The sequence below is a fragment of the Typopeltis vanoorti genome, chromosome 1, assembly GCF_054136105.1.
Source record: "Typopeltis vanoorti isolate ZY-2024b chromosome 1, IOZ_Tvanoo_1.0, whole genome shotgun sequence".
Taxonomy (NCBI): domain Eukaryota; kingdom Metazoa; phylum Arthropoda; class Arachnida; order Uropygi; family Thelyphonidae; genus Typopeltis; species Typopeltis vanoorti.
The window spans coordinates 39,918,443-39,945,383 of record NC_143549.1 but is presented as its reverse complement, the minus strand read 5'-3'; the positions used below and the strand labels follow the sequence as shown (position 1 = coordinate 39,945,383).

The 26,941-nt window shown below is 35.8% G+C and overlaps 1 protein-coding gene across 1 annotated transcript in view; it reads right to left on the bottom strand.

The window, feature by feature from the left end:
• stan (Protocadherin-like wing polarity protein stan) overlaps positions 1-26,941 on the bottom strand; it is a 777,611-nt gene that overhangs the window by 128,651 nt on the left and 622,019 nt on the right. The window lies entirely within an intron of this gene.

The following is a 26,941-nucleotide window of genomic DNA, read 5'->3' as shown; positions in this document are numbered from 1 at the left end:
GGTCCCTAACACTCGTAATTAATGTCTGAAATAATATGGGTTCTATGGTCGATTTTCTTGAGTTTACAGGACGAAAAACCCGAGTTTCCAGGAGAAAAAACCCGCTTGCCCATGCCAGAGATCGACTAACTAGGGAACCGGTCAAAAAAAAGCTTAGAAAAATTTCTTCTAGTCGCCGACTATATTCAAAACCAAGAAGTCTTCCTTCGTGCGATCAAGGCCATGACGTGCAAATGCCACATCCACTGAACTACACAGGCTCTATGTTAAAATTATGTACTCATTATATAATAAACACAAAAATATTTTTTTTATTTATTGTTATTTATTTATTTATTCATTTTATATATATATATATATATATATATATATATATATATATATAATTTTTATATATACATATACAATTTTGACTGAAGGGTGGGAAAAAAAATCTTGTCCACACTCAAAAATTTGCTCAGTCTGCACTGTCAACAACGTCTTATAATACACAGAATATTCATTTTTATTCAGGAATAGATAATTTTTAATGTCTGTTGCTTCCAAAGACTAGAATAAAAATGTTTCTATACCATGAAAAAACTTTGCAACCTCAACAGATGCTATACTGCACAAGCAAAAGAAAAAATAATTAGCTTTTTTTCTCCTAACATTTACTTTCAAATTTTGAGTTCCAGAAAACATGTGTAACAGATGTTTGTAATACAGCCATCGGATACAGAAAGCACTCAACTCATGACAAGTGACAACATTCAATTGGATTGGTTGACAAAATAACCAATCACAACTGTTAGGTGCTGGGTGAGCTCAAAATGTTAGCTCACCCAGCCTCGCCTTCTCAGCAGTTTAAAAATACTTCAACGCTAAGAATTTGACATGCTGAATCCTCTTTACATCTTTTCGAAGGGCTCAAAGGTGTATGCATTTTGAAAGCCCACCTGGGCTATTAACACAAATGTGATGCAATGTTTATGGTTGAAAAGTGAAAAGATAGATCATATGATGATAGTTTATCCTTAACAGGTCCAACTTTTTCCATGGCATATCTCCAAATGTCAAAACATTAAAAAAAAAATCCGAATTGATCGACAGTGGTTGAATCTATATTGTTATTCATTTATTAGTTGAGAGGTATCATGACAGTATAAAAATCGATTTTTTAAAAAATTTTCATATTTTTCACCCATGAAAAGTTATTTGCAAACCTCTAGCACATTTTGTACCCTGGATGGGCTAAGGCATTTTTTAAAATATTTTTATCAATTGTATATATCCTTTGTATTTTATTTATTTTTTACACAGTCCAGAAACCCTTCTCTAGAGACCAAAATGAAACTTCTTTAAGCCACTTCAGACCTGCAATAAGCAGGTCAATGGACTCACATAGGATTCAGTAGGATTCAGCTGGTTAAAGGAGAACTTTCTGTCAAACTCTGTCACTTAGGTATGCCAACCACTCAGTTAACCAGGCCAGCAGTGGTCTTCTATCATTACTTTAGTCAGTGGTCTTCTATCATTACTTTAGTCAGTGGTCTTCTCTATTATGTTAGTAAGAATTGAAATGAGAGAAACTGGATGATAACTTGGTGAAAAGATTTTGCACCCTTCATAAATGTGGGGTGAATCTGCACAAATTTCCAAATTGACAAGATGCACTATCTACCAATAATTATTCAAACAAGCCATTTGCAATTGATACTAGTAGGCGAACCCTAATATTGGATATGTCCACCTTTAGCTTTGATCACCTCTTGCACCCTTTGAGGGAAGCTTTCTAATTTGTCTAGCCAAAGCACCACTGAGTTTAGTGATAGATCGAGGATGTGCAATCACCACTTCAGTTTGTCTCACAGGTGTTCGATGGGGCTGAGGTCAAGACTCTGCACAGGCCAGGGCAGTCGTTTAACATCCATCTCTTCATACCATTCCATAACAGCTGCAGCTTTGTGGCATGGAGCATTGTCATCTTGATAGTAACATGGATCTGTTCCATAAAAACTCCACAGTGTAGTGAGCACCTGATTATCCAGAATATCAAGGTACAAAGCTGCCTTCATGGAGCTATGGACAACAACCAATGATCCCACTCCAAACTAGCTGAATGCACCCCCACACACATTACTCCTCCACCACCAAAATTTACTGTGGTAAAAAGTGTTCACCAAGCTGCCTCCAGACACTGCCATCAGACTGGAAACAGGTGAACCTTGATTCATCGCTCCAGAGTTCCATTTCCCACACACTCTTTGCACCAGGCCAGACGAGCTGCCTTGTTCATTGTTGTGATGTTCAGCTTGTGTGCTGATGCTCTTCTGTGGAAATCTAGTAAATGGATTTCTTTCCATACAGTATTAGTTTTCACCATGGTGTTACTGGTGCTCTGGAACTCATCACAGATGGTCTGTGCTGACTGTAGCCAGTTTTTGCATACCACCCATTTAACATCCCTCCTAACCCTGTCAGTCATTTTCAGTGGCTGCTCTAGGTGTTTTACACCAGTGATGCCAGAATGTCTCCATTTATTGATCACATTGCCAACCATTGATTTTTGATGCTCCAGTTGAGCAGCAATTGCACATATGGATAATGCCACCAATGTGACATCCCATGATGACACCTCTCTTGACATCACTGAGTTCAAGTCGTGCCACCTATATCCATCCTAGCATTTGAATATAGATGTTGCCATACCATCTGTATTCAACTACTATGATGAAATACTGCTTCCTACTATCTGTACAACAGTTTTTATGTTATTAACAAACCTGGAATGTTCCATAACTTCAAGTAACAGGGGTGTCCAGACAATTATTGGCAGGTAGTATATACAACAGATAATAGGTTCTGTCCAGGTAGCCATACATAGTTCCCTCCCTCCCAGTCAACCAGAAGGAAACTATGTATGATCCTCTGTCCTATTTTCCACACATTTGCAGCAACCAAATACTATGATCAGATGTGTTCCACTGCATTAATTCCATTCCATTAGGTTTTAAATACGGTTATCCAGTCCAGTGGCAGCTTGTGCCTTGAAATCGTGAGGGTGCTGCAACTTCGAAATATACATATGCACTGTAAGTACAGTGTATACGTGTTTGGATAAAATATTAAAATTATGGTAAAAAAATTTTTTTAAAAATTAAACATGAAAAAATATTATTTATTATCGATAAAATTATAGTTTGGTATAATTCAAAATTACTTAAAAATAAAATCCATTATCATAACCCCAATAATGTTCTGAAATAAAAACTATGACAAAGACATAAGATTTGTTACAGATTTTATTGAGATGTCTCTTTAAATATTTAAAGAGATGGAGTAAACATGATAAGCACTACGAACACTCTACTACTAACACAAACTGCATATAAACAACAGTGGAACTGCGCAACGGACAGCTGCATTATGCTAATAGCTCGCATCTCACTATGACGTGCATATGCTTCAGCATGTAGCAATATGACACTGTGGTAAACACAGTGCTGCTAGCATCCTTTGCCCTCCTAACTGCTACAAGATGGATTTTTATTAATTTTTATACAAAATAAGAGAATTGTATAGGATTGTTGATGATAAAATTAAATATTGCAAGTAAATATAAATAAATTAATAAATATATTTATATATCAAGAAAAATTGGAGATGCTGCAGTTCCTCAGTGCCTATGCACAAGCTGCCTCTGATCCAGTCACTTTCTCATTTAGGAGACATAGATGTTGAGAAATTTGATTTTATGTCTCCCTTATCCCCAGTCAGTGCCAAATATTCTCCCATGGTGTCTCATTGAATGCTAAAGAATGATTCCTCTTTATGAAGCCTTGAAACAACCACGTTTGGATTTCTGTGCTCAGGTCTGGTCACATGGGTTTCTTGGAGATGAGGAAATGGTGGAAAGGATCCAAAGGTAAGTGACCAAGATGGTGAGTGGTCTGTGGAATGCTTCCCATGAGAAGAGATGGAGGGTTTGTGGATTGCACAAATTGGCTGGTTGGGGAAAAAAAAAGGGGGGGGGATATGATAGAAACATTTAACTCACTTAAAGGATTTTATAGGATTAATGCAGAGGAAATGTTTTAGGACTTGGCTAGAGGGTACAGAATGAGAGATCATCCCTAGAAATTGGGTAAAAGTGTGGTTAGCAATGAATAGAATGGGTTGCCTGAGTCAGTTTTGAGGGCTTTGTCTGTTACTTGTTTCAAGGAGAGGTATGAAGATGCTGTGTTGATAGTTTGTCTCCCACGATGAGCTCTTAGGATTAAGAGCTCATCGTGCCAATCTATGAGCTCTTAGGACTAAGAACTCATAGATTGCCATGTTATTATTATTACATGGCAATCTATGTAGATTGTAATGTAATAATAATAACATTTTTTCTAAGCAATTTTTCAGTAACAGGACTCTATCTTTGATGTAGTAAGGTTTTTTTTTTCCCCACCAGAGGTGAGGCTAATAGTTTTAATAGTTGATCAGTAACTTTAGCATACTATGTACATTGTAGTGCAGCTTGTTTCTTTGTATATAAGTGTATACTCCAGATGAAGAACTTAATGTGAAGGTCGAAATGTCAAGTGTTTGTTTTGGTTTCTATTAAACTAAAGTTTTACTCTAATGTAGTTGTTGTTTCCATAATTTTCATGCTGTATTCTGATCACCGTGTAAGCACGAAGGAAAATATATATTATGCCAACTGGCTGGATAACACTTCCCAGCCTTTTAGAGGCTCTACGTGTGGACAGTATGAATTTTGTATGGTGTACTTTTGCATTCCTTACACTTACTGGTGATGTGCCTAAGCTGTTAAAAAAACCAGCTTCATATGTGTAAGAGAAAACTAAAATTTATTTCTCCTATATATTTCACTCAATATATCATGAGTTTCATTCAGGGTCGAAGGCAGAACAGGTAACAACATTTAAATTCTGAACACAAGAATAAGTCATACAGCATGTGTATAATATTGTGTCTTGGTTGCTGATATGTTATCCCTTCCATCCTTGCTTCGTGTTTATCAAATACCCTGTTCTTGTCATCTTTGCTACTTTGGACAGATTGGCAGTTCTGCTGATATTTAGAATCCAAGAACATCAAAATTATATAAGATTTCTGAAATCTGAAAATTCAGGGCTTAATTCTCTTGCCATTGATAGTAGACAAAGAGTTCACTGGAGCCATACCAAGATGCTGCATGACAGCAGGTTCAAATCTGATTGTCTAGTTTTTGAATTATGTGAAGCACTATCCTAATCTTAATCAGACCGACTGTATGCCTAATTCTAAGTTTTGGGAAGTGACTGCTGTTAATTGTTTATTATTTTTTTAAAAAAATTAATTAACTATACATCTATACTCACATCTCTGAACTCTAACAGCATTTACTCCTGTACAACTGCAACAGAGAAACACAATATATTGTATGCATACTGTGCGACTCATTCTTGTATTCAGAATTTAAATATTGTTACCAGTTCTTCTGCTTTTTCCCTGAATGAAGTTCATAATATACTGAGCAAAATGTATAGGTAACAAAATTTAGTTTTCTTTTACATATGTGAAGCTATTTTTTTAAAAAATTATACCATGTCTAATGCATATCTCTATTAAATGTCTAGTAACTTATGAAGAGCTTAGGTTACCTCAGAAAATATTTTGTTTTAGACAAACAAAGAAACAGTCCATGATCAAAGGATCCTGGAGTTCATGAAAAGATGCTAACAGAAACAAAAAGAAAATAACAATATTAAAAGGCAAATATAATTCCATGCTAATGGTAGACATAGCATTTAGTATCAGCAAAGAAAATAATTAATCCACTTTGGATAATAGGTTAAAACAAATAACACTCCACTATGATAAGCACAATTTCAAGCACAGCAAATGCTAAATCAAATGCCACCAAATAAACACAGATCTACCTCCCATTTAAGGAAGGTAGATCTGTGAGGATACTAAGATCTAAATCTATGTTGAAGTAATTTTTTCCATATGTATGTTGTATGTGCACCATTTTATTACTGCATATTAAGGTGATACTAACTGTCATACTAAGGTATATCATCATATTATACTCTTGAAAAGAGTCTACATAAGAGCCAGGTTCGAAGATATTTAGCAAACATCATTGATTTGTAACACTGCAGAAAGATAAGTAACTATTTTCAAATTTTTGCTAATAATACTTCTTCTTCTTCATGCATTAGATGTGATATTTGTTCTGACCAATTCTTCATCTTCATTAATAGTATCTTTTAATCTTTTTCTAGGTCTTCCTGTTCTTCTCCTATTCTTTGGTTTCCAACTATAGGCTTGCTTTATTATTCTATTTTCACTTCTATTCACGTATTCAATCCATTTTATTCTTCGAGATGCTACCCAATTATTTATTGCTTGTATTTCACACTGTTTTCTTATATCTGTATTTTTTATTTTATCTAATCTAGTTTTATTTCCTATTTTTTTTTAATATATTCATTTCACCTATGTTTAATATTTGACTTGTCCTAGTTTCTGGTCTTGTTTCTGCATTATATGTCATAATAGGCCTGATTGCTGCTTTATAAATTCTGGTTTTTGTCTCTACTCTAAGATGTTTATTTTTCCATATTGTTTCGTTCAAGTATCCTGATATTCTTGCAGCTTTTGCAACTTGTTCTCTCACTTCTAGATGTGGATTTCCTTCCCAGTTCAGTTATTATTATTATTATTATTATTATTATTATTATTATTATTATTATTATGGGTATCTCCATGGAGTCAGTAGACTCATCGTGGGAGACCCAAAATATCAAAACAATATCTATCATATCTCTCCTTGAATTCATTTACAGACGAAGACCTCACAACTGAGTCAGGCGATGCATTACACTCATTCACCACCCTCCAGGTGAAAAACCTCATTCTCACACCCTTGTTAACCACACTTTTCCTTAATTTCCAGGGATGACCTCTTGTTCTTCCATCACTTTCACAAAGCTGAAACATTTCCCCTGGATCGATCTTATAAAAATCTTTTAGTAATTTACATGTTTCTATCATATCCCCTCTTCTCTGCCTATCAACCAACCTCTGCAATCCACAAGCTCTCAATCTATCAATGTAGGAGGCATTTTTTACATCACTCACAAACTTAGTCACTCTCCTCTGAACCCTCTCCACAACCTCCTCATCTCCAAAGAATCCAGGTAACCAGACCTGAGCACAGTAATCCAAATGTGGAAGTGTCAATGCTTTATAAAGGAGAATAAAACCTCTTTATCTCTGGATTTTAGTGTGTTCCTCAATAACCAAGTAATCCTATGTGCAATCTTGGACACCTTGGCAATGTGTCTTCTGAACTTCATCTCCCTATTCACCAACACCCTTAAGTCCCTAGTCTCATCAATCTCTTGGAGTACCATTCCATCAATGTAGTACACAGCTGGAAATCGTTTAATCCCAAAATGATAACTTTTCCACATTGAACTGACATCTATTACGTTTTGTCCATTTTGCCAGCTTATTTAAATCATCCTGCAAACTGTCAACATCAGCTTGATTTTTTATTGTGCTACCCAACTTTGCATCATCAACAAACAACTGAATATTTCCCTTTAAGCGATTTTCTATATCATTTATGTACAAATTACACAACAATGGTCCAAGCACAGAGCTCTGAGGCACACCACTGGTCACCTGCCTCATCCTAGACTCTGCTCCTCCATACACCACCTTCTGGTATCTCTCTCTCTCTCTGAGCCATTCTCCTATCCATATCACCAGTTTAGTATCCATCCCCCATCTGCTCCAATTTGAGCAACAGTATTCCATGGGGTATCCTGTCAAAAGCCTTAGCAAAATCCAGAAGTACCACTGTATAGCCATTTCCTTTGTCCAACTCAGATGTCATTCTGTTATAAAAAGTTAATAAATTGCTAAGGCAGAATCGCCCTTTAACAAAACTATGTTGGCCCCTATAGAGTATCATATCCTGATCCACCCATTCTTGAATTTTGTCTTTAACCAACGTTTCCAATACTTTTACTACCACTCCCGAGATGGTGATTGGCCTGTAATTAACTACCGCAATTTTAGAGCCACCTTTATGCAAAGGAACTACTTTGCCTTCCTCCACTCACTAGGGACCATACCAGAGTTCAAACTTAAGTTAAATAACCAAGTAAGAGGCATTGACAATTCATTTGCACATTCACGCAACACCCGAGCTGATATTCCATCTAAACCTACAACAGTGTTGACATTTAAATTTTACAATATATTAAATACCTCTGATTTCTTAACTTCAATTCTCACATTAGTTATTGATACAGGTACAGAGATATCCTCACTTGGGTGATCCTTCCGAAGTCATTCTTCCTTTTACTTGCCACATAGCGGAAGAACTCTTTGGGATTACCCTTGCTCTCCTTGGCTAAGGTCTTCTCATAATCTGATTTAGCTTTTCTTACTATGCTGGTAACCTTCCAAGCTTGAGCCTTGTACTGCTCATGGATATACTGATTGCCTTTCTCCTTGTAAATTCTCCATAACATTTTCTTTTTTTGCAGATCAAGCTTGATACTACTACTCATCCATCTAACGCCTACCTTGTTTGTCTTCCTGACCATGGGGGACACAATCTCATATTGCCTTCCTCAGATACCTGCTGATTTTATCGCATGCAATGCTAACATCTTTCCCCTGCAATATGTTCTGCCTTGGAATGGCTGCAAGCTCACTCCAAAGCTTGTTATAATTGTCTAATCTGTAGTTCTGTATGTACCCCTTCTTAAGAGAGAAATCCACAAATTTTTCAACCTCCCAAGTCAATACCAATGATCGCTCTCACCAATTGAAGGTAATGAGGACACCTTACTTATGCATATATCCTCTGAACCAATGACAAGGTCCAACACTCTCACACCACGTATCCCTTCAGTTATGTGCTGTTTCAAGTAATTATCTCGTAGAAGATGTATGAATTCCATTTCCTTTTTGCCACATGATATTTCCTCCTTCCAATTTATATCACCATAATTAAAATCCCCTATAATAATCACTAACTCTGCACTCATCCACTAATTTGCTAATGCATGAATTCAATATCACTCCCTGTACCCCCCCCCCCCTCACCCCCACTGACCTATAGCAGCAAACAACTGTATATTTGGTTGCATTGGTCACTATTTCACACCAGACCGTCTCAAATGAACTATCATTTCACATGTCTATCATCTTGATATACTACTTTCTTTGGCTGCAACTCATCAGCTATCATCAACAGTACTCCTCCCCCCGTTCTATCTTCTCTGTCCTCCCTGAAGATACTGTACCCATCACATTCAATTTCAGTGACCACATCTTCTGCTGAAAGCCAAGTTTCACTAATGCCTACGACTTTTGGTGAGATTGCACTGACTAATGCCAAAAATTCTTCCCTCTTATTTCAAATACTTCTTACATTGGTGTACAAAAATTGCAGATTCCCTTTAGTTCTTGTACCAGCTTTACAACTGATAAACATGTCACTAATTTCAGTAGTCCCATGCCAATTTTTATCCACTCTATTCTGCAATTTATTCCACAAATAAGGATCAACAAATATACTCACTTCTTCAATTAATCACTGCTTAAGTTTCTCCCTTTTACACTCAACCTTTTCAATTTTAGTTTCCCTGCCCAATTACTTCATCTTGTTCAGAAAACAGTAACTTCTTCAATCACTTATGCCTTCCATGTTCAGATGCAACCCATCTCTTGCATACAGCTGTCTTTTTCCTTCAAACACACTCCAGACATCAACAAATTCCAGACCTCTTTTCTTTACACATTCTTGCAATCATATCATTCATTATCATCGCTCGTCTGCTTAAGTCATAATTGTCAAAAAGAGGCAACACACACTATCCTCCCATTGACACTTTTCTTCTTCACGATATCTAATAATGTTCTTAAATCTTTGGCTACCCGATTTATACTACCGCTGAGGTCATTTGTACCCACCACAACTATCATCTTTTCTGCATCATGCCCTCTCTTTATTGCTAAAGCCACTCTCTTTATTGTTCCACCAGCCAAGCACTCCTCAGGCATACCGTTTTCCATACCCTTAATCATAGAATCACCATACATTTACCACTCATAACTTCATTCAAGTCCAAACAAGCGTCACTCATGGCCTCATTTTCTATGCTATTCAGCATAACTCTCCCAGTTTCATTACTCAATGCTCTTTTACTTACTCCCTCACTCTCATGACATCTCGTTTCTTCTAGACCTCTTGTGCTTTCATTCTGCTGACTCCCAATCACTCCCATACTATTTATTACTTCATCAATCACCAAAGACTCTCCCATACTTAATCCTGCTCTTGTTATTTCAGCTAAAGTAATTTCCATAGTCCTAATTTCTCTATTCAACACATTTAATTCAGTTTTAATTTCCAGAACCTCCTTACTGAGCACTTCCAATTCCTCTTGCAAAAGAAGAAGATCACTTTTCATTTTCATGAACTCGTGCCAAAGTTCTTCTGCTATGATCACGACGCCTGCTTCCATTCCTAATTGCTCCAGCCTATCCTGACACTTCTCACATACGTTGATGTTCTCATTCTTCTCATTTAGCCAAAAAATCCACAGATTCTTTGGTGCATACATGTAGCAGTTTCTGCAAAGCATCCATTGTGAAAAATCCAATGGGGAGACAGACTTTTGTATAGAAGTCTGCTGAGCATACGTCTCCTGTTGGACGCCATCTTTTTAGACACTGAAGTAGTGAAACAGCAGTGAAAACACAATATATACAACAGAGTTTCAAACAATAACACTGCTGAAGGGCACTTGTATCCAACCGAAGCACAACTGCAGTACAATTTGAGACAAAAAGCCACACTATACTTTAATTTAAAAACACGTTTTCTAGCATAACTCAACACTATCGCCACATTCACTAGCGACACTCAGTTTTATACCTAAATATTTGTAATTTGTTGTTTATTCAATAATAGTACCTTCCAATTCTAATTTGCATTACCTTCTAATTTTAATTTGCATCTTTGTGGTTCTTGTGATATTGTCATACATTTTGTTTTAGTTTTTGATATCTTCATATTAGACAATTTTGCTGCTTTATTAAATGCATGTAGTAATATTTGTAGCTGAGTTTCATTTTCTGCAATTAATATTACATCATCTGCATAACATATAGCTGTTATTATTCTATTGTTTATTTTCACTCCTGTATTTTGTATTTAATTAATTTTTTGTATTATTTCATCCATTATTATACTGAATATTGTTGAACTTAATCCTGCGGAGGTCGTGGTCAAAAAAATGGCAACGCAGGTCGCGTGAATCTGACAGATACATTCATTACTAGTATGTGCTAAAATGCAATAAATCTTTAAAAAAAATTTTTTTTAAAAACGCTGCAAATATAATACATGATGGTTTATTTATTTTCAGTTACAATCTAGAAATTATTGAACAAAGAAACAAAGCCCTTAGAGTAGTAACAACAATACTATATTGACATCCAAGTTTGAGGTATCTCTCGGATATAATTTACTATCAAATATCACTTTCACTTTCGCATTCGACTCTATCATTCTCATCATCGGGCTTGAGTAACAAAATTGCCGAATCTCTTCAACATCTCATGGATTATCCAATCGATATATTTTCCAAGCCATTTTCAATGGTAAATAAATAAAATAAATTAAATAAACCAATACTATACTGACATCGGAAGTCACGGTATCTCTCAGATACAATTAACTATGAAATATCACATGCATGTTAAACCAAAACTGACTGCATAAACAGTGTGGAATATCACTTTATATATGCATGTGCAGCTACTCATGTCCTCCAAGCTATACATTGGATATGTGTATGAATATTTATATTAAACAATTTGTCTGTATCTGTCAGATCAGCCACGGCTTCCACAGGGTTAAAGAGTCCCGTTGTCTAATAATACTGAGTTAATTTATTGTATTTTATTCTTTTATAAGAGTGCAAGGTAGAATAAGTTATTTAGACATAAGTAAAACATTATATTTCCTTAAATTAGATATATTGCTGGTTATGGCACCTAAGCATAGCAGAACAATGGCAGATAGATGCCTTTTTTTTTTTTTTTAATTTGCTAAATTTACATGAATTTGCGCAGTGTAAAGTTTGTGAGATCTATTCATCACAAAAGTTAAAAGCTTTGTGAAAATAGAGTGAAACAGGTGAGAGAATGTGTAATAAATTAGGGCGAGAGGGCACTAGTGAGGCAACTGTAGCAGAGGTGGGTAACAAGTGCTCCGGATTCAGATAAGTTATTCTTGAAATAATTAATTGTATATGAGTGATTGTTTGAGTAAGAGCTGCCATAAAAGTTGTGTACCACTAGTATTATTAGTGCATGGGATATTTTGCTAAAACTTGATTACAAATTCGTTGTTTTTGGCCCTTATAGTAGTAACCAGCAGAAGAAAGATGGAGGCGGTATTGTCAGTGCATGACTTTAACTTAGACTTCAGTCGTTTTGTAAAGTGCGAGGTGTGCTACATATATTCTTTTGATTTTATATAGATGGTTTGTGGACATTTAGGGCTGATGAAAGGAAGGGATGTGCAAAGTGTAAGCTAAATGAGGATTTGATGAGTGCTAATATAAATTTGATGACATAAAGTCTTAGTAGCGAGAATGGCATAGGAAGAATGAGTGCTCGTTTGAAAGAGAAGCATGGTGTGAAAGAAAGGGGAAAATTGTTAAGAAAGCACTGAAAAAGAAAATGAATGATTTGAAAACAGTAATGGATGATAAAATGAACGAAAGCGAGGCAAATGTGGTGGAAGGAAACAAAATTGAGAGAACAAAAGAAACCAAAATGGCATAACGAAAGGATCGAAAGTGGGAGAAATGGAAAGAATGAATGAAAGCGAAATTAGAGCATGGACCGAAAGTGTAGAAACTCAAAAAGATGAATGAGAGTCAAAGTGTGAAGTGGGAGTTGAGAGTTCAAAAATTAGAAAGATTGAATGATAGAGAGAATGCGATGCGAGATTTGAAAGTTGAATTGGGTTGGATGAGGCAAGAGATTAAATAAATGTGGAGTGAAATTAAGAAACTTTGGGTGAAAACGATTAAAACAAATTAAGTAGGTACATTAACGAAAGAGGAGTGAGTGGCGTTGTATGGTGACTCCATTATTAAAGGTGTGCTGGATGAGAGAATGCACAAGGTATGTTTTCCAGGTGGTAAAATAAGTGGAGTAATTCAGGTGTTGGATATAAGGAAAGAGCGAGCGAAGGAGTTGATGGTTTTAATAGGTACAAACTTATTAAACCTATGACTTGACAGAGGATAAAGAGCACGTCAGAATGGATATCAGGAGGCTGCTTAGATGGATAAAATAGAATAGAGTGACAGGAAGGTAGTAAGCGTGTTGCATGGGTATGACTGTGGTGAGATGATGGGGAGAGCAAGGATTATGAATGGTATGTTGGCTGAAATGTGTGAGGAGAGGGGGAGTACAATTTGTTAATGTGTGGAATGAGTTTGAAGTGAACTGTATGAGAGCAATGGACTGCATTTGAGTGGTTATGGTGTGAGTCATTTAGAGAGACTGTTGCTGGAAGGTAGAGAAGTGAGTATAGAGAATGAATCAGATTAAGTGGGAAATGAAGTGGAAGAGCAGGAGAGATTGAAGAAGTGTTTATGAATGAGGAAGTAAGTGGCATGAGTATGGAAAATGAGAGAATGGATGTGCAAGATGAACAGGGAAATGAGGAGGCTCAGGGTGGACAGGGGTACACAGCGTGAGAAAGGTGGATGCTCCAAGAGGATGTGAGAGCATGTGTAGACAGGAAAGGAATGGGATGACCTGGAATCAAGAGGAAACAGTTGGAATTGAAGAGAGTTCTAAAATGAATAAGCAGAAAGGGAAATGGCCCCAGTCGAGCATGGAGAGATCACATCGAATGAGTGTTATCAGTGAAATGTTGTGTTTATATACAAATGCTAGAAGTGTAAGAAACAAGGCAGATGAAATGGTTGCACTAATTGAGTCTGTTCACCCAAAAATTGTTGGAATAAATGAGACATGGTTAGATGAGGATGACATCCTGACATGAATTGAAATGGAAGAATATGATGTGTTTTGTGAGGATAGAAGGGGTAAAAAGGGAGGGGGTGTGCTATTGATGACAGAGAAAGAGTTATGTCCATACAAAGTAGAGATGCAAGAGGGAAACAGTGGTTTTGAGGCAGTATGGTGTGTGTGACAGAGGTGAATGGAATGAAATACTTGGTTGGATGTTGTTATAGACTAGGAAATGTGGATGGTAGTGACTATGAAAGGTAGTGACTGTGAAATGTATAATCAAATTAGCCAAGCAAATAAGAAAAGAGTGATCATTATGGGCAATTTTAATTATGGCAATATAGACTGGAATGATAAGATAGCAACTGGAAGTAAAGAAAATGAGTTTCTTGAGTTTTCTGTGAGATAACTACCTCAGACAGTATGTAACAGAGGGCCTACAAGGATTGAGGTTCTTGGATTTGGTCATCCCATCAGAGGATGTAATTATAAATGAAGTGTCAAATCACCCACCTATTGGTGAGAGTGGCCATGATGTGATTACCTGGGTGGTTGCCAGCAGTGTGAGGACCTCTGTAAGAAAAGGGTATATGTAGAACTACAAAGGGGGTGATTATGAAGAGCACAGGAGACAGCTTGCAGGTGTAGCATGGAATGAGGAGTTAGCTGGAAAAGAATTCAATGCAGCTTGGAGGATATATTCATGAACTATCTAGTAGAAGCAATGTCTAAATGTATTCCAAGGGTCAGAAGGTTAAATAACATAGGTGTGAAATGGATGAATGAAGAGATTAAGCATGTGATACATAGAAAAAGGGCATTATGGAGTCAGCATAAGAGAAGTGAAAATAACCAATTCTATGAGGACTACAAAGACCAGGCAAGGCAGCCGACTTGGTTGGTGAGGGTAGCAAAGAGGTATGAACAGCAGTTAGCTAATGAAGCCAAAAAGAATCCTAAAGAGTTCTTTCGATATGTAGCCAGCAAAAGAAAGAATGATTATGGAAGGATGACATTGATTGGAGAAAATGGTATAAAGATAGCTGTTGCAGAAGGTGTGGTGAAGATACTTAATGAGCAGTTCATAAAGGTCATTGAATCTTGTGAATATGACTTCATAGAAAGATTGAGAGCAGTCGATGATGGAGAAGAGAGACTTACTGATCATTACGTATTCTTAAAGAATGTGCCAGGGAGTTGATGCCGGCCTTGCACCGAGTCTTGCACTCGGTCAAGTTCCTAGGAATGGAAGGAGGGCAAGATTGTGCCACTTCATAAAGGAGATGATAGAACTCAAGCATCAAACTATAGGCCTATGTGTGTCAGGTGTTGTAGTTAAGTTGTTTGAGAAGCTTGTGAAAACTAGCATCCAGAATTGGGTTGACAACAATGGTATTATCTTGCATGGACAGCATGGATTTGTTAAAGAGAGGTCATGTTTTAGTAATCTACTTACTTATCACAATAAGGTGACTGCTTCCATGGACAGAGAGGAAGGATACACAGTAATATAACTTAGATTTTGCAAAGGATTTTGATAGATTACTGCATGATAAGTTGATAGTCAAACTGGAGTGGATGGGGTTGGATATTAGATTGTTGCATCGGATTGGAGATTGGCTATCTGATAGGAATCAACAAGTTGTGTATGGGGGAGCGATATCCAGGAAAACGTAAGTTACTAGTGGTGTGCCTCAGGGGTCTGTTTTAGGGCCATTGCTGTTTAACTTGTATATCAATGATATTGGAGAAGATTTGGATGGTGATATTCAGTTGTTCACAGATGATGAAAAGTTGGGATGAACCATGAATAGTAGAGAAGATGTTGTGGCCTTACAAGTAGACTTGAATAAATTGAATGATTGGGCACAGGAATGGAGATGTGAGGTCAATGTTGCAAAATGTAAGGTTTTAAAATTTGGAAAACAAAAATGGGATGCAGAATTATGCTTGGTGAGGATATATTGTTGGAAGTAGAGGAAATAAGAGATCTGGGGGTAATAGTGGATAAGAATATGAAATTTAGGGGAGACATAGCCAAAATTGTGAAGACAACAGTAAGGCTTCTGGGAATGATGCAGAGGACACTGACTTGTAGAAGTAGGGAGATTCTTGTTCCATTGTATAAGGCATTGATTAGGCCATACATCAACTATTGTGTCCAATTTGGTCACCTGATTTTCAGAAGGATAAAGAGATGTTGGAGAGGGTCCATAGGAGACTGACTACGTAGTTTCTAACTTCTGGAATGTCGAATATGAGGAAAGATTGAGAAGATGCAACTTGCAGAGTCTAGTGGACAGGAGGAAGAAGGGAGATATGATAGAGACCTACAAGTTATTAAGGGGTTGTTATAGGATCAATGCTGGAGAGGTTCTAAAGAAAATAGTGGGAGATCAGGGAGAACCAGAGGTCATCCCTGGAAGCTGTATAAGGAGGGTGTGAGTAGGGGAGTGAGAAACAGGTTTTTTTTTCATGCAGAGTTGTGAATGATTGGAATGCCTTGCCTGAGAGTGTGGTGTCTGCAGAGAATTTGAGTGTGTTTAAAGCACAGTATGATGGAGCTGTGTGTTTAATAAAAGGACCTTCTAGATGAGTCTTTGACTCCATGGAGGTCTTGGGTAATAATAATAATAAATGCTTTGAAAATAATGCAGAAAAAATAAACTATGTGATACTAGAGTAGAAAATATTAAAACAAGTCTGGAAAATGTAAATATCAGTGATAATACTGATAGTGTGGCAGCAGAAGTTTGGAAGAATGTAGAAGACTGAATAAAGAATTGCATGCTTGCATGTGTAGTTCTTCACAGAACAAAGCATGAGATTAAAAAGCTGCAGAAACAGCAAGAGATCAGTTGAACTGAAAACATATAAAAACAGGGGATCCAAAGCCAAAAGAAAATTTTAAGAATAATCAAGAACATGAACATAAAAAAATAATTATTTGTGCCAATTCTATAAGGGAAGTTTTTCATGAAAGCACCACTAGAAAATCTTGTTTCCCTGGTGCAGAAAGTAATAATATTAGTAATAATGTTAGAATGCAGAAAGTGAAGATGAAAAAATTAATTGTTTTGGCTAGAATCAATAACCTGTGCTGCCATGGTATGATAGAGGCAAACTCAGAAGGAGAGCAATGATAAGTAATGAATCAATACACAGATTGTGTGTGGAAGGAAAGATGTAGAGTTTACATCACCTACAGCATAGGTTTGATGGATGGAAAAATTTGTAAAATGTTGATGGACTGCACTTAAATGGATTCAGAGTTAAGGGTCTGGAGAAAGTTTTGTTCACTGAGAGTATGGAAGCACAAAGTTAAGAAAAATAAAGCAATTATGGCAGTGTAGACAAGTGTTTGCGAGGCATCGATGAAGTGAATAAGTCTGAGAATGGACAAAAAAGATTCTGAATCTAGTCTCTCAGGCAAAAGGAAAATAAAATGAATGAGGGTAGTCAATTCAGGATATAAAGTTGGCTGGGGCATAAGGAAATGCTACAGTTTCTATATACCAATGGTAAGAGCATTGGGAATAAGAGGAAAGAGTTTTGGCATTGGTTAGTGCAACCCCACCAAAAGTTATAGATATTAGTGAGACTTGAGTAACAGCTGATGATAGTGTTATAAGGATAGAATGTGATGGATTTAATAAGAGTCAGCCAGGCAGATGGCAATTCTTTTGAGTCAATCTGGTGTGAGATCAAGGCCAATAGGACAAAAATAAAATTGGTTGCTACTATAGGTTGGTGGGGGGAGGGGTAAAAGGATGATGTCAAAGACATGACATGTATCAGCATATTAGTACAATGAGTGCAAGTCAGAGGCATAGCTGGGGGGGGGGGGTCTGCTCCCGGCGGCACTTTGAACCTTTTTGAACTTTTGCAATTAATTCTAAAATACAATCTCGAAAACTCAGTTACAAATATTGTAATACTACTGCAATTTTCCTCACAACTGCTGTAAGTGTTGCTAGTTGTGAGAGGAGTTTTTCTAAATAAAAATGAAGAGTCACCTACATTACTATGAAATAGACTTCACCAATGTTGGCAACGATTTTGCTAACAGAAAAGCAAGAAAAATAACATTTTAGAATGTTGAAATTAAAGTTTTACTTCAAAAATAAACATAATGTTTTAATTTATTTCCCTATAAGTCGTTTTAACTTTTTGTAGTGTTTTTGGTATGTATTGAGAGGGGTGGCAAACTCAGGGACTGCTCCAGGCAGCAAAAGCTCTAGCTACACCACTGGTGCAAGTCAAGTGATTATTATGGAGGACTTCAACTTTGGAGACATGCACTGGAGGAAGAAAGATCACATGCCAGGAAGGAAATGAAATACATTTATACACTTAATGAGAATTTTTTCTTTACTTGAATCAGAATGTGATGGAGGGGACTTGGGGTATGAAAGTGTTGAATCTTGATATTGGGTCAGAAGATCAGTCCATAATTAAGGTGGCTGCAATGTCTCCAACCGGAGAAGTGATCATGTGATGTTGACTTTGGAGGCAGAAAAATATGTGGAAATTCTAGTTAAGAAAGGGTATATGTGGAACAACTATAAGGGAGATAATAAATTTAGTTTAATCCTTTATCCAAGTGTGAGCAAACAAATTTTGTGCCTAAAAATATCTTCAGGACTGAAGAAAGGTAGTGCAACACCAGGCAATTCAGAGCAAAGGTGGACCAAGCTATCATCACTCCTATCTCAGTATCTCCCATAATACAAAACACATCTCCTTGCAGATATGTATAATGTTATGCATTAAGGGAAGGGCCACTACACAGACCGGTTTCGACCTTTCCCCACTGACGAGACCTCAATAAAGGTTGAAACCGGTCTGGGTAGTGGCCCTTCCCTTAATGCATAACATCATACATATTCACAAGGAGATGTGTTTTGCATTATGGGAGATACTGAGATAGGAGTGATGATAGCTTGGTCCACTTTTGCAGTGAGTTGCCTGGTGTTGCACTACCTTTCTTCAGTCCTGATGATATTTTTAGGCACAAACTTTGCTCACACTTGGATAAAGGATTAAACTAAATTTATTATAGTCTAACCAAGTGAAAAATAAACTTTCAAAAACTTTCAATATAAGGGAGATGATTATGATACACCCAGAAAGCAGCTTGAAGCAGTAGCATGGGATAAAGTTCTGCAAAGGAATGATGTTCCCATGCACATACAGTGCATGAGGATATCTCGAGGAAGCAATATCATACTGCATAACCAAGGTCAGGAGGGTAAAGTGGGTACATGATTAAGCATGAGCTGCAAAAAAAAAAAAAAAAAAAAAAATGTTGTGGAAAGTATATAAGGAGAAAGGAAACCAGCTTACTGATGAACAGTACAAGGATCAGAAAGCAAAATCAGATTATGAGAAGAAATTCGCTGAGCAGGTGAAATGAAATCACAGAGTTTTTTCCATTGTGTAGCAGGTAGAAGGAAGAAATTACTATGGAAGGATAACTGTAATGTTATCCTTCCATAGTAATTTGGAAGGATAACAGATGAAATTGTTGAGCTTGAGTGATCATTTTGCAAGGCTATATCTCATCCAAGTGAAGATATTGTTATGAAAAAGGTGACAAGGACTGACGTGAGAACAGAAAGTGAAGAATTGGAGGTACTTAGTATACTGCAGAATTGGAATGCAAATATAGCTGTGGAATTGGACAGGATATTAGCACACATTTTATGAGAATGTGCAGGGGAAGTGGTGATGTCTTTTCCTAGAGTGTACATAAAAGAGGATCTAACTCTGTGGCAGCAAATTATAGAGTCAGGATTGGTTGTAAAAGTACTGAAAAAATTGGTCAAAAAAAGAGAATTCAGAAATGAGTGGATATGATATGATATCCATGATATGATAGTGGAAATAATATGATACTCCATAAGCGGCCATGTGGCTTTGTGAAGGGTGAGTCTTGTCTTAGTAATCTACTAACTTATTATAAGAGTGTGACAGCTGAGTTGGATAAAGGGATTGGCTACATGATTGTAATGCTGGATTTTGTAAAGGCATTTGACAGGATACCACATCTAACTGTACTACTACTACTATGCAAAGTGCCAGTAGTGCACTCAGGGTTTAATCTTGGGGGGGGGGTGAGTTGAGTAGACTATTTGAGAATGCACACTACGCATCGCATACGACTATGATTGAGCATCTGCAATGATTGCTAATTCATGAGTAGTATAGAAATAGAAGGCACGACACAACATAAATAAAAAAAGAAATGAATTTTAATTAGGAATAGATTTTGGAAAATTTTGTAGTGTTTTTCCTTTTTCTTTGGAGGGGGCCAGGGCCCCTTGCCCCCCTCTAGGTGTGCCACTGCAAAGTGTAACAAATGGGGATGGATATAAAACTGACAATATGGATAAAAGGGTGGATGATGGGCAGATACCAAAAATTAGTATATGGAGGAGCAGAATGCAGGAGAAGGCAGGTGATAAGCAGTATGCTGCTGGGCTCTGTGCTTAGACCACTGCTGTTTAATTTGTACATAAATAATACAGGAAATAATTCAAAGGGAGATATTCAGTTGTTTGCTAATGATGCAGTAGGATAATCAAATGATGTAGAGATCTTGCACGATGATTTGAATAGGCTGATAGTATGGACAAATAGAATGGATATCAAATGAGGAAAAGTGTAAGGTTATGCATTTTGGGATGCAACGATTACAAGATGTGCACCACACCGAGGGAAGTATGATTCATGAAATTAATGAAGTCATAGATTTGGTGGTAGCACATAGAGAGTTGAAGTTTAGAGGGCAAATTGCTAAAGTAGCCAGGGTAGCTTACAGGATTACTTGGTTATTGAAGACCACACTAATAAGGAGATAAGGGAGTTATCAATCCTCTTTACAAAGCCTTAATATGACCATATCTGGATTAATGTGCAAAAGTCTGGTCACCTAAGTTTCTTGGAGATGAGGAAGTAGTAGAGAAAATCCAGAGGTGAGTTACTAAGAAGCTGGGTAGTCTGTGGAATGCTTCCTATGAGGATAGATTGAGGATTTTTGGATTGCAAAGTTAGTTGATAGGGAAAAGGAAAAAAAAAAAAAGAGGGGGGGGGGGAAGAATGACAGAAACATATAAGTTACTTAATGTATTTTACAGGATTGATGAAGAGGGAAAGTTTCAGCACTTGGCTAGAAGGAGCAGAACAAGATGTCATCCCTGGAAGTTGGGTAAGCATGTGGTTAGAAAGGGTGTAAGGACTAGATTTTTCTCTTGGAGAGTGGTGAATGAATGGAATGGGTTGCCTGAGTCAGATGTAAGTGCTTTGTTTTTTAATGGTTTCAAGGGGAGGTATGATAGATATTGTGTTGATAGTTTGGCTCTCCCACAATGAGTCTTAGGACTCACAAACATTTTATTATTGTTATTATTGCTGGTGCAATAATAACAATAATAAAATGTTTATGACCAAAAAAATAGTTTTTTTTTCCCTCACAGCGTAAATTATACTATACAATATATTTTTGATTTAATCCTTTACCCAAGTGTTAATAAACAGTTTTTGTGCAAAGTATATAATTTCTAAGTATAAATATAAATTATATATTTATAAGTGTTATATAAGTATTAGTAAATTATATATAACAAGCCAAAAGGCTATTTTACCGGCAATGGAGATGGAAAGAGAAAACAGTGGTAGTAGTTTTGAAGCAGTATGGTGTATGGCAGGGATGAACAGGATGTAATATTGAATTGGATGTTATTATAGACCTGGTAATACAGAGTAAAAGGAAATGTATAGACAAATTGGTCTGAATAATGAGAAAAGGGTGATCATTAAAGGGTGATCGGCATGAAACTCTAGGATTACGATCTGAGTATCGTACCTAGCTGTAGAATAATACGGGATTTACCATTGTTAAATTCTGAATGAAACTATGTTGTGTAATTTATTTTTTTTCATTCACATTTAACATTGCTTATTATGTATTAATCATAATTTGTATAAAGATTATTTATTGTTCCTTAATTAAGGATTACTATTTAAATATTTATTCTAAACTTAACCTACTATTAATTTATTAAATAATAATATGTGTAGAAATTTATGATAACTAAAATATATATGTAAAGTAACGAAAAGTGTATTATAAATAATTGTATACGTAATGAAAGAGCTGATTAAGTAGCTCAAATATTCTGTTTATTCTTATTTGTGAAAATTTAATGTTATGTAATCACTTATGTAAGAGTAGAGCTTTGTATTACATTAGCGAAATGTTTACGTTCATGCGTTGTCATGGAGACGCATGATATAAACAAGCACGAGTCGAAGAGTGCATAACCTTGGAACGAGAAAGGAGAAAGGGAGGCAATAAGAATTTTATAGAAAGAAAAAAAAGAGTTTTGCGGAGCCTGAAGGAAGGTACGATACAAGCAAAGAAGTGAAAGAAAGATTGTAAATTCTTTAGGGCAGAAATTCAAGAGCATAGTATTTAGAAGTGAGCAAAAAACGCAGTGAATCTTATACTCAGCTGCAAGTGAAATCAGCTGTGGTTATAGAGGAAAATTGATGTCGTAATCGGATAAATAAAGAACTGGACATTCAATGGGAAATTCTGATTAGTTCCAGTTAATCTTCGATTACGTCTTAATTCTGTGTTGCCCTGAGAAGAATATAATGAACTTAACTTGTTGAAGAAAAGTAAACAAGGAAGGATATCAGTACCTTATTGCTGTTTTTTTTAGAGTAGTGAAGCGCGATTAACAGTAGTTCAGTTAAAGCGTTGGAGAATTTTATTTAATGTGTTCCGCTAGCTGAAATAAGTTAATTCATAAGTGTGCTCGCAATAAATTGATGTATTGAAGATTGTATCTGGTAAGAGTAGTCATACATGTTTGTTTATTCTAACATTAACTATAGCGTATCTTCGAAGTTCAAGGTCCGAAATAAGATTGCTTGGAATAATGTCTACCTTGATTAGTGCCTGTTGTGAATTTAAACATTAAGTACAACTGATAGATGTGTGCAGACTGATCAAATGAGAAGTTTGTTTTATTAACTTGAATTAAGAAAATTTATAATTTTGAAGCAGTGAATTGTATGTTAAAGTTTAGAACATTGAATTGGAATGAGTGACTTAGCAAGATGTATTAATTATTTGTATTGTTTCATTTAAAAGTAGAATTCATGTATTTGCTATATATCGTATATTAAATGTTTTATTTTGTTAATCTAAATATTGTGTTTGCCTGAACTCCCTTTTATTGCACCGTTCATAAAAAATTCGAATCTTGCGGGTGCCCCAAGTAGAATAATAATAAATGATTTGGCCTAATGAGAAGACTGCTAACTTAATTAAGAACTGATCCTACTATTTTATATAGACTAATCTAAAAATAGGGTGGCGCAGTATAATTATAAATTTCTCTACTTTTGGATCGGTGATCAATTTGCGATTAAGTGTTATATTGATAACAGTGACTTGAACCAAGATGGCGGATTTAGAACATAACATGAAAATAGAATGTCACGACAAATGGCGCAGTCGACAGGATGTGATTTAATCGATAAGAATTAATTTAATAACTATAAGTTAAGAAATTGAGTTTAGTTTTAGCGATAACAATCATAGAAATGCTCCCTGAAAGTTGAAAAAAAAAATGAGATAAATAAATCACAGTGAACTGGTTATAATCTGGAATCAGGCAAAGACAAAAGTTTATTTTAAAGTAGAAAGATTGTATTAATAGAATTAGTAATTTATTAATCACTATGGCTGTTACATCAAGCTCTGAAATGAATGATAGTGAATTTTTTCGTACAGTAAATCCGCAACAAGTTTTTCCCCAATTTTCAGGTGAAGAATCAGATGATGTACTATTTTTCTTTACCTATGTTGAAAAACTTAGAGAGATTGCAGGTTGGACTGATTTTCAATTGCTAGTTTTGATTAGAAGTAAACTAATAGGTAAAGCAAAAACATTTTTATATTCTTCTCCAATACTTCGGGAAACCTTTGAGTATTCTAAATTTAAGGAAACTTTATTGTCCCAATTTTGTAAACTCAGAAGTGTAGGTCCTAATTTATGGAAGTTACAGAAAATTATTCAAAAGGATAAGGAGACTGTTACTGATTTCCACAATCGTTTATTAACATTGGCCAACAGTTTAAATGTTACTGGTGAAGATAAACCTCACTTAGATTGGGCTGTATTCCAACAATTTAGACAAGGTCTTAGGCAAGGACTGCGAGAAACAGCCTATAAGAAGAAAATTTCCACATTAGAGGAGTGTCTCAAAACTGTCAAGGAAAGAGAACAAATATTAGGAGACCTTTATCCCTCAACCAATGTAAATCTTGTGAATGTTGTGAATAAGACTGACATTTCCTTCAACCAATCAGAAATAGAAAAGAGAAGTAAAGTTGAAAAAGGAAAAACAAAGAATATTGGAGAAAATTTAAGTAGTGTGAACTGCATGACTGAAAATAAAGAGCAATTGGACAAGAAACTGATGACAGAAGTAAAAACTTTAATTCACCAGGAGGTGAATAAATTGAATCAGCCAATATTAAGTAGTCTTGATGAAGTTATAAAGCAATTGTCGACTATTACCTTGAAATCTCAAGAAAATCAAAACCCCACTACAAATAAAATTAATGAGATGATCAAACATGAAGTTGAAAAACAAAGTCAACCTATTTTAAGTAGTCTAGATAAGGTAATCTGAGGATTAAATGATGTTAGACAACAGATGTCTGTTATTCCTCAAACCAAAACAGACATAAAACAAAGAAATCCTGTTAAATGTTATAATTGCAACAAAGTTGGACATTATGCTAGGAACTGTTTTCATAACAAAGAAAAGTACTATAACAACAGATGGAACTCAAAATTTGGATGTATGACTCACAGGAGAAATAACAGAATTCAGAAATATCAAGCATCTAATGAGAGAATGATGAGAATTAGAGGTGATATCCTGGGCTCTAAATGCGACATCTTATTGGATACAGGATACAATGCCTCTACAATCAGAATGGATTATTTCCTAACCTTGAAGAACAAACTGTGGAAGAGCACTGCCAAGCTGAGACAACCTGTAAGAATTACTTCTCTCTCAGACTCAAACTCTGTGGCATATGAAAAGCTTCGAGCAAGAATATACCTACCAGAATTTGGACTGTACGTGTGGCAAGACCTACTTGTTGTCCCCACTACTTCCAATCTAAGTTCTCACATTATCTTGGGAACAAACTTCTTAGCAAGATATCAATTTTCTTGTGACTTTTCTAAGAAGGAAATATCCCTGATGAACAAGAGGAGATATACCAGAAGAAGTGAAATTCATGATTGTGATAAGACTAAGTATCAAACAAAACAGTTTAGATTACCACGTGAATCAGGACCATCTACTAAGGAAAGGTCGGCTGTGAATCAATCATCTAAAAGAGATAGTGATGATAACTCTCATGTGCACGTTCAGTCTGACACACCACTTGTCACGGATGAACAACAAGTAGTGACAAAGCCTAAAGCAGAAATTACCACTAATAGTGAGATAACAGTTGAAATTAATTTTGGTAAAATAAATAATCTGTATAATGGAACAAATCACCAAGTTGTGAAACAGCTAAAACTTGATTTTGGTGATAGAAAACGTGAATTTAATTCAGAAGAGAAAATCCCATACTACAGACATAGAAGACACAAAAAAATTGATAATGATAGTAATGAGAAATTTAATGAGAATGTAAAAGAGAATAAATACATTAAACATAATAAGGAACCAAGTTTCAGTCAAACTAGGTACTACTTGAGGAATCGGAAAGGAAATATGTAATCCAGTCCTCCGTGAACGAGCCTAGTATAAAAAAAAAAATTTTTCTTATAACAATTTTTTTTTTAAAAGGAAGGGTGAGCCTATGTTAAATTGTGAATGAAACTATGTTGTGTAATTTATTTTTTTTCATTCACATTTAACATTGCTTATTATGTATTAATCATAATTTGTATAAAGATTATTTATTGTTCCTTAATTAAGGATTACTATTTAAATATTTATTCTAAACTTAACCTACTATTAATTTATTAAATAATAATATGTGTAGAAATTTATGATAACTAAAATATATATGTAAAGTAACGAAAAGTGTATTATAAATAATTGTATACGTAATGAAAGAGCTGATTAAGTAGCTCAAATATTCTGTTTATTCTTATTTGTGAAAATTTAATGTTATGTAATCACTTATGTAAGAGTAGAGCGTTGTATTACATTAGCGAAATGTTTACGTTCATGCGTTGTCATGGAGACGCATGATATAAACAAGCACGAGTCGAAGAGTGCGTGACCTTGGAACGAGAAAGGAGAAAGGGAGGCAATAAGAATTTTATAGAAAGAAAAAAAATTTACTGTTGCACAATCACATCTAGCAGACCACATAAAATCATAAAGCAGGGCTGCCAATTACTGAAGCACGTGCAGTTGAAACACTCTTTACTGAATTTCAAAATGTCTCCAAGTAATGTCAGCACCACAACTATTTGTTGGGAGCTGAAGAAAATGTGTTTCCATGGTTGCATGGGTGCAAATTAGCCTAACATTAGCAAGGACAAAGCTCCTGTGATTGGACTCTGGAGTAGTGGAAACACATTCTCTAGAGTGATGAAACATGCTTCACTATCTGACAGTCTGATGAATTAGTCTGGATTTGGTAGATGCCAAGAGAATGCTACCTGCCTAAATGTGTTGTGCAAACTCGGAAGGTTTGGTAGAGGAGGCTTCATGACCTGGGACTGTTTTAAACAGTTCACCCTGGGCCTCTAGTTCAGTTACAGTAAATCTCAGTACATCTGGATATTTCTGATAAGATAGAATAGCTTCA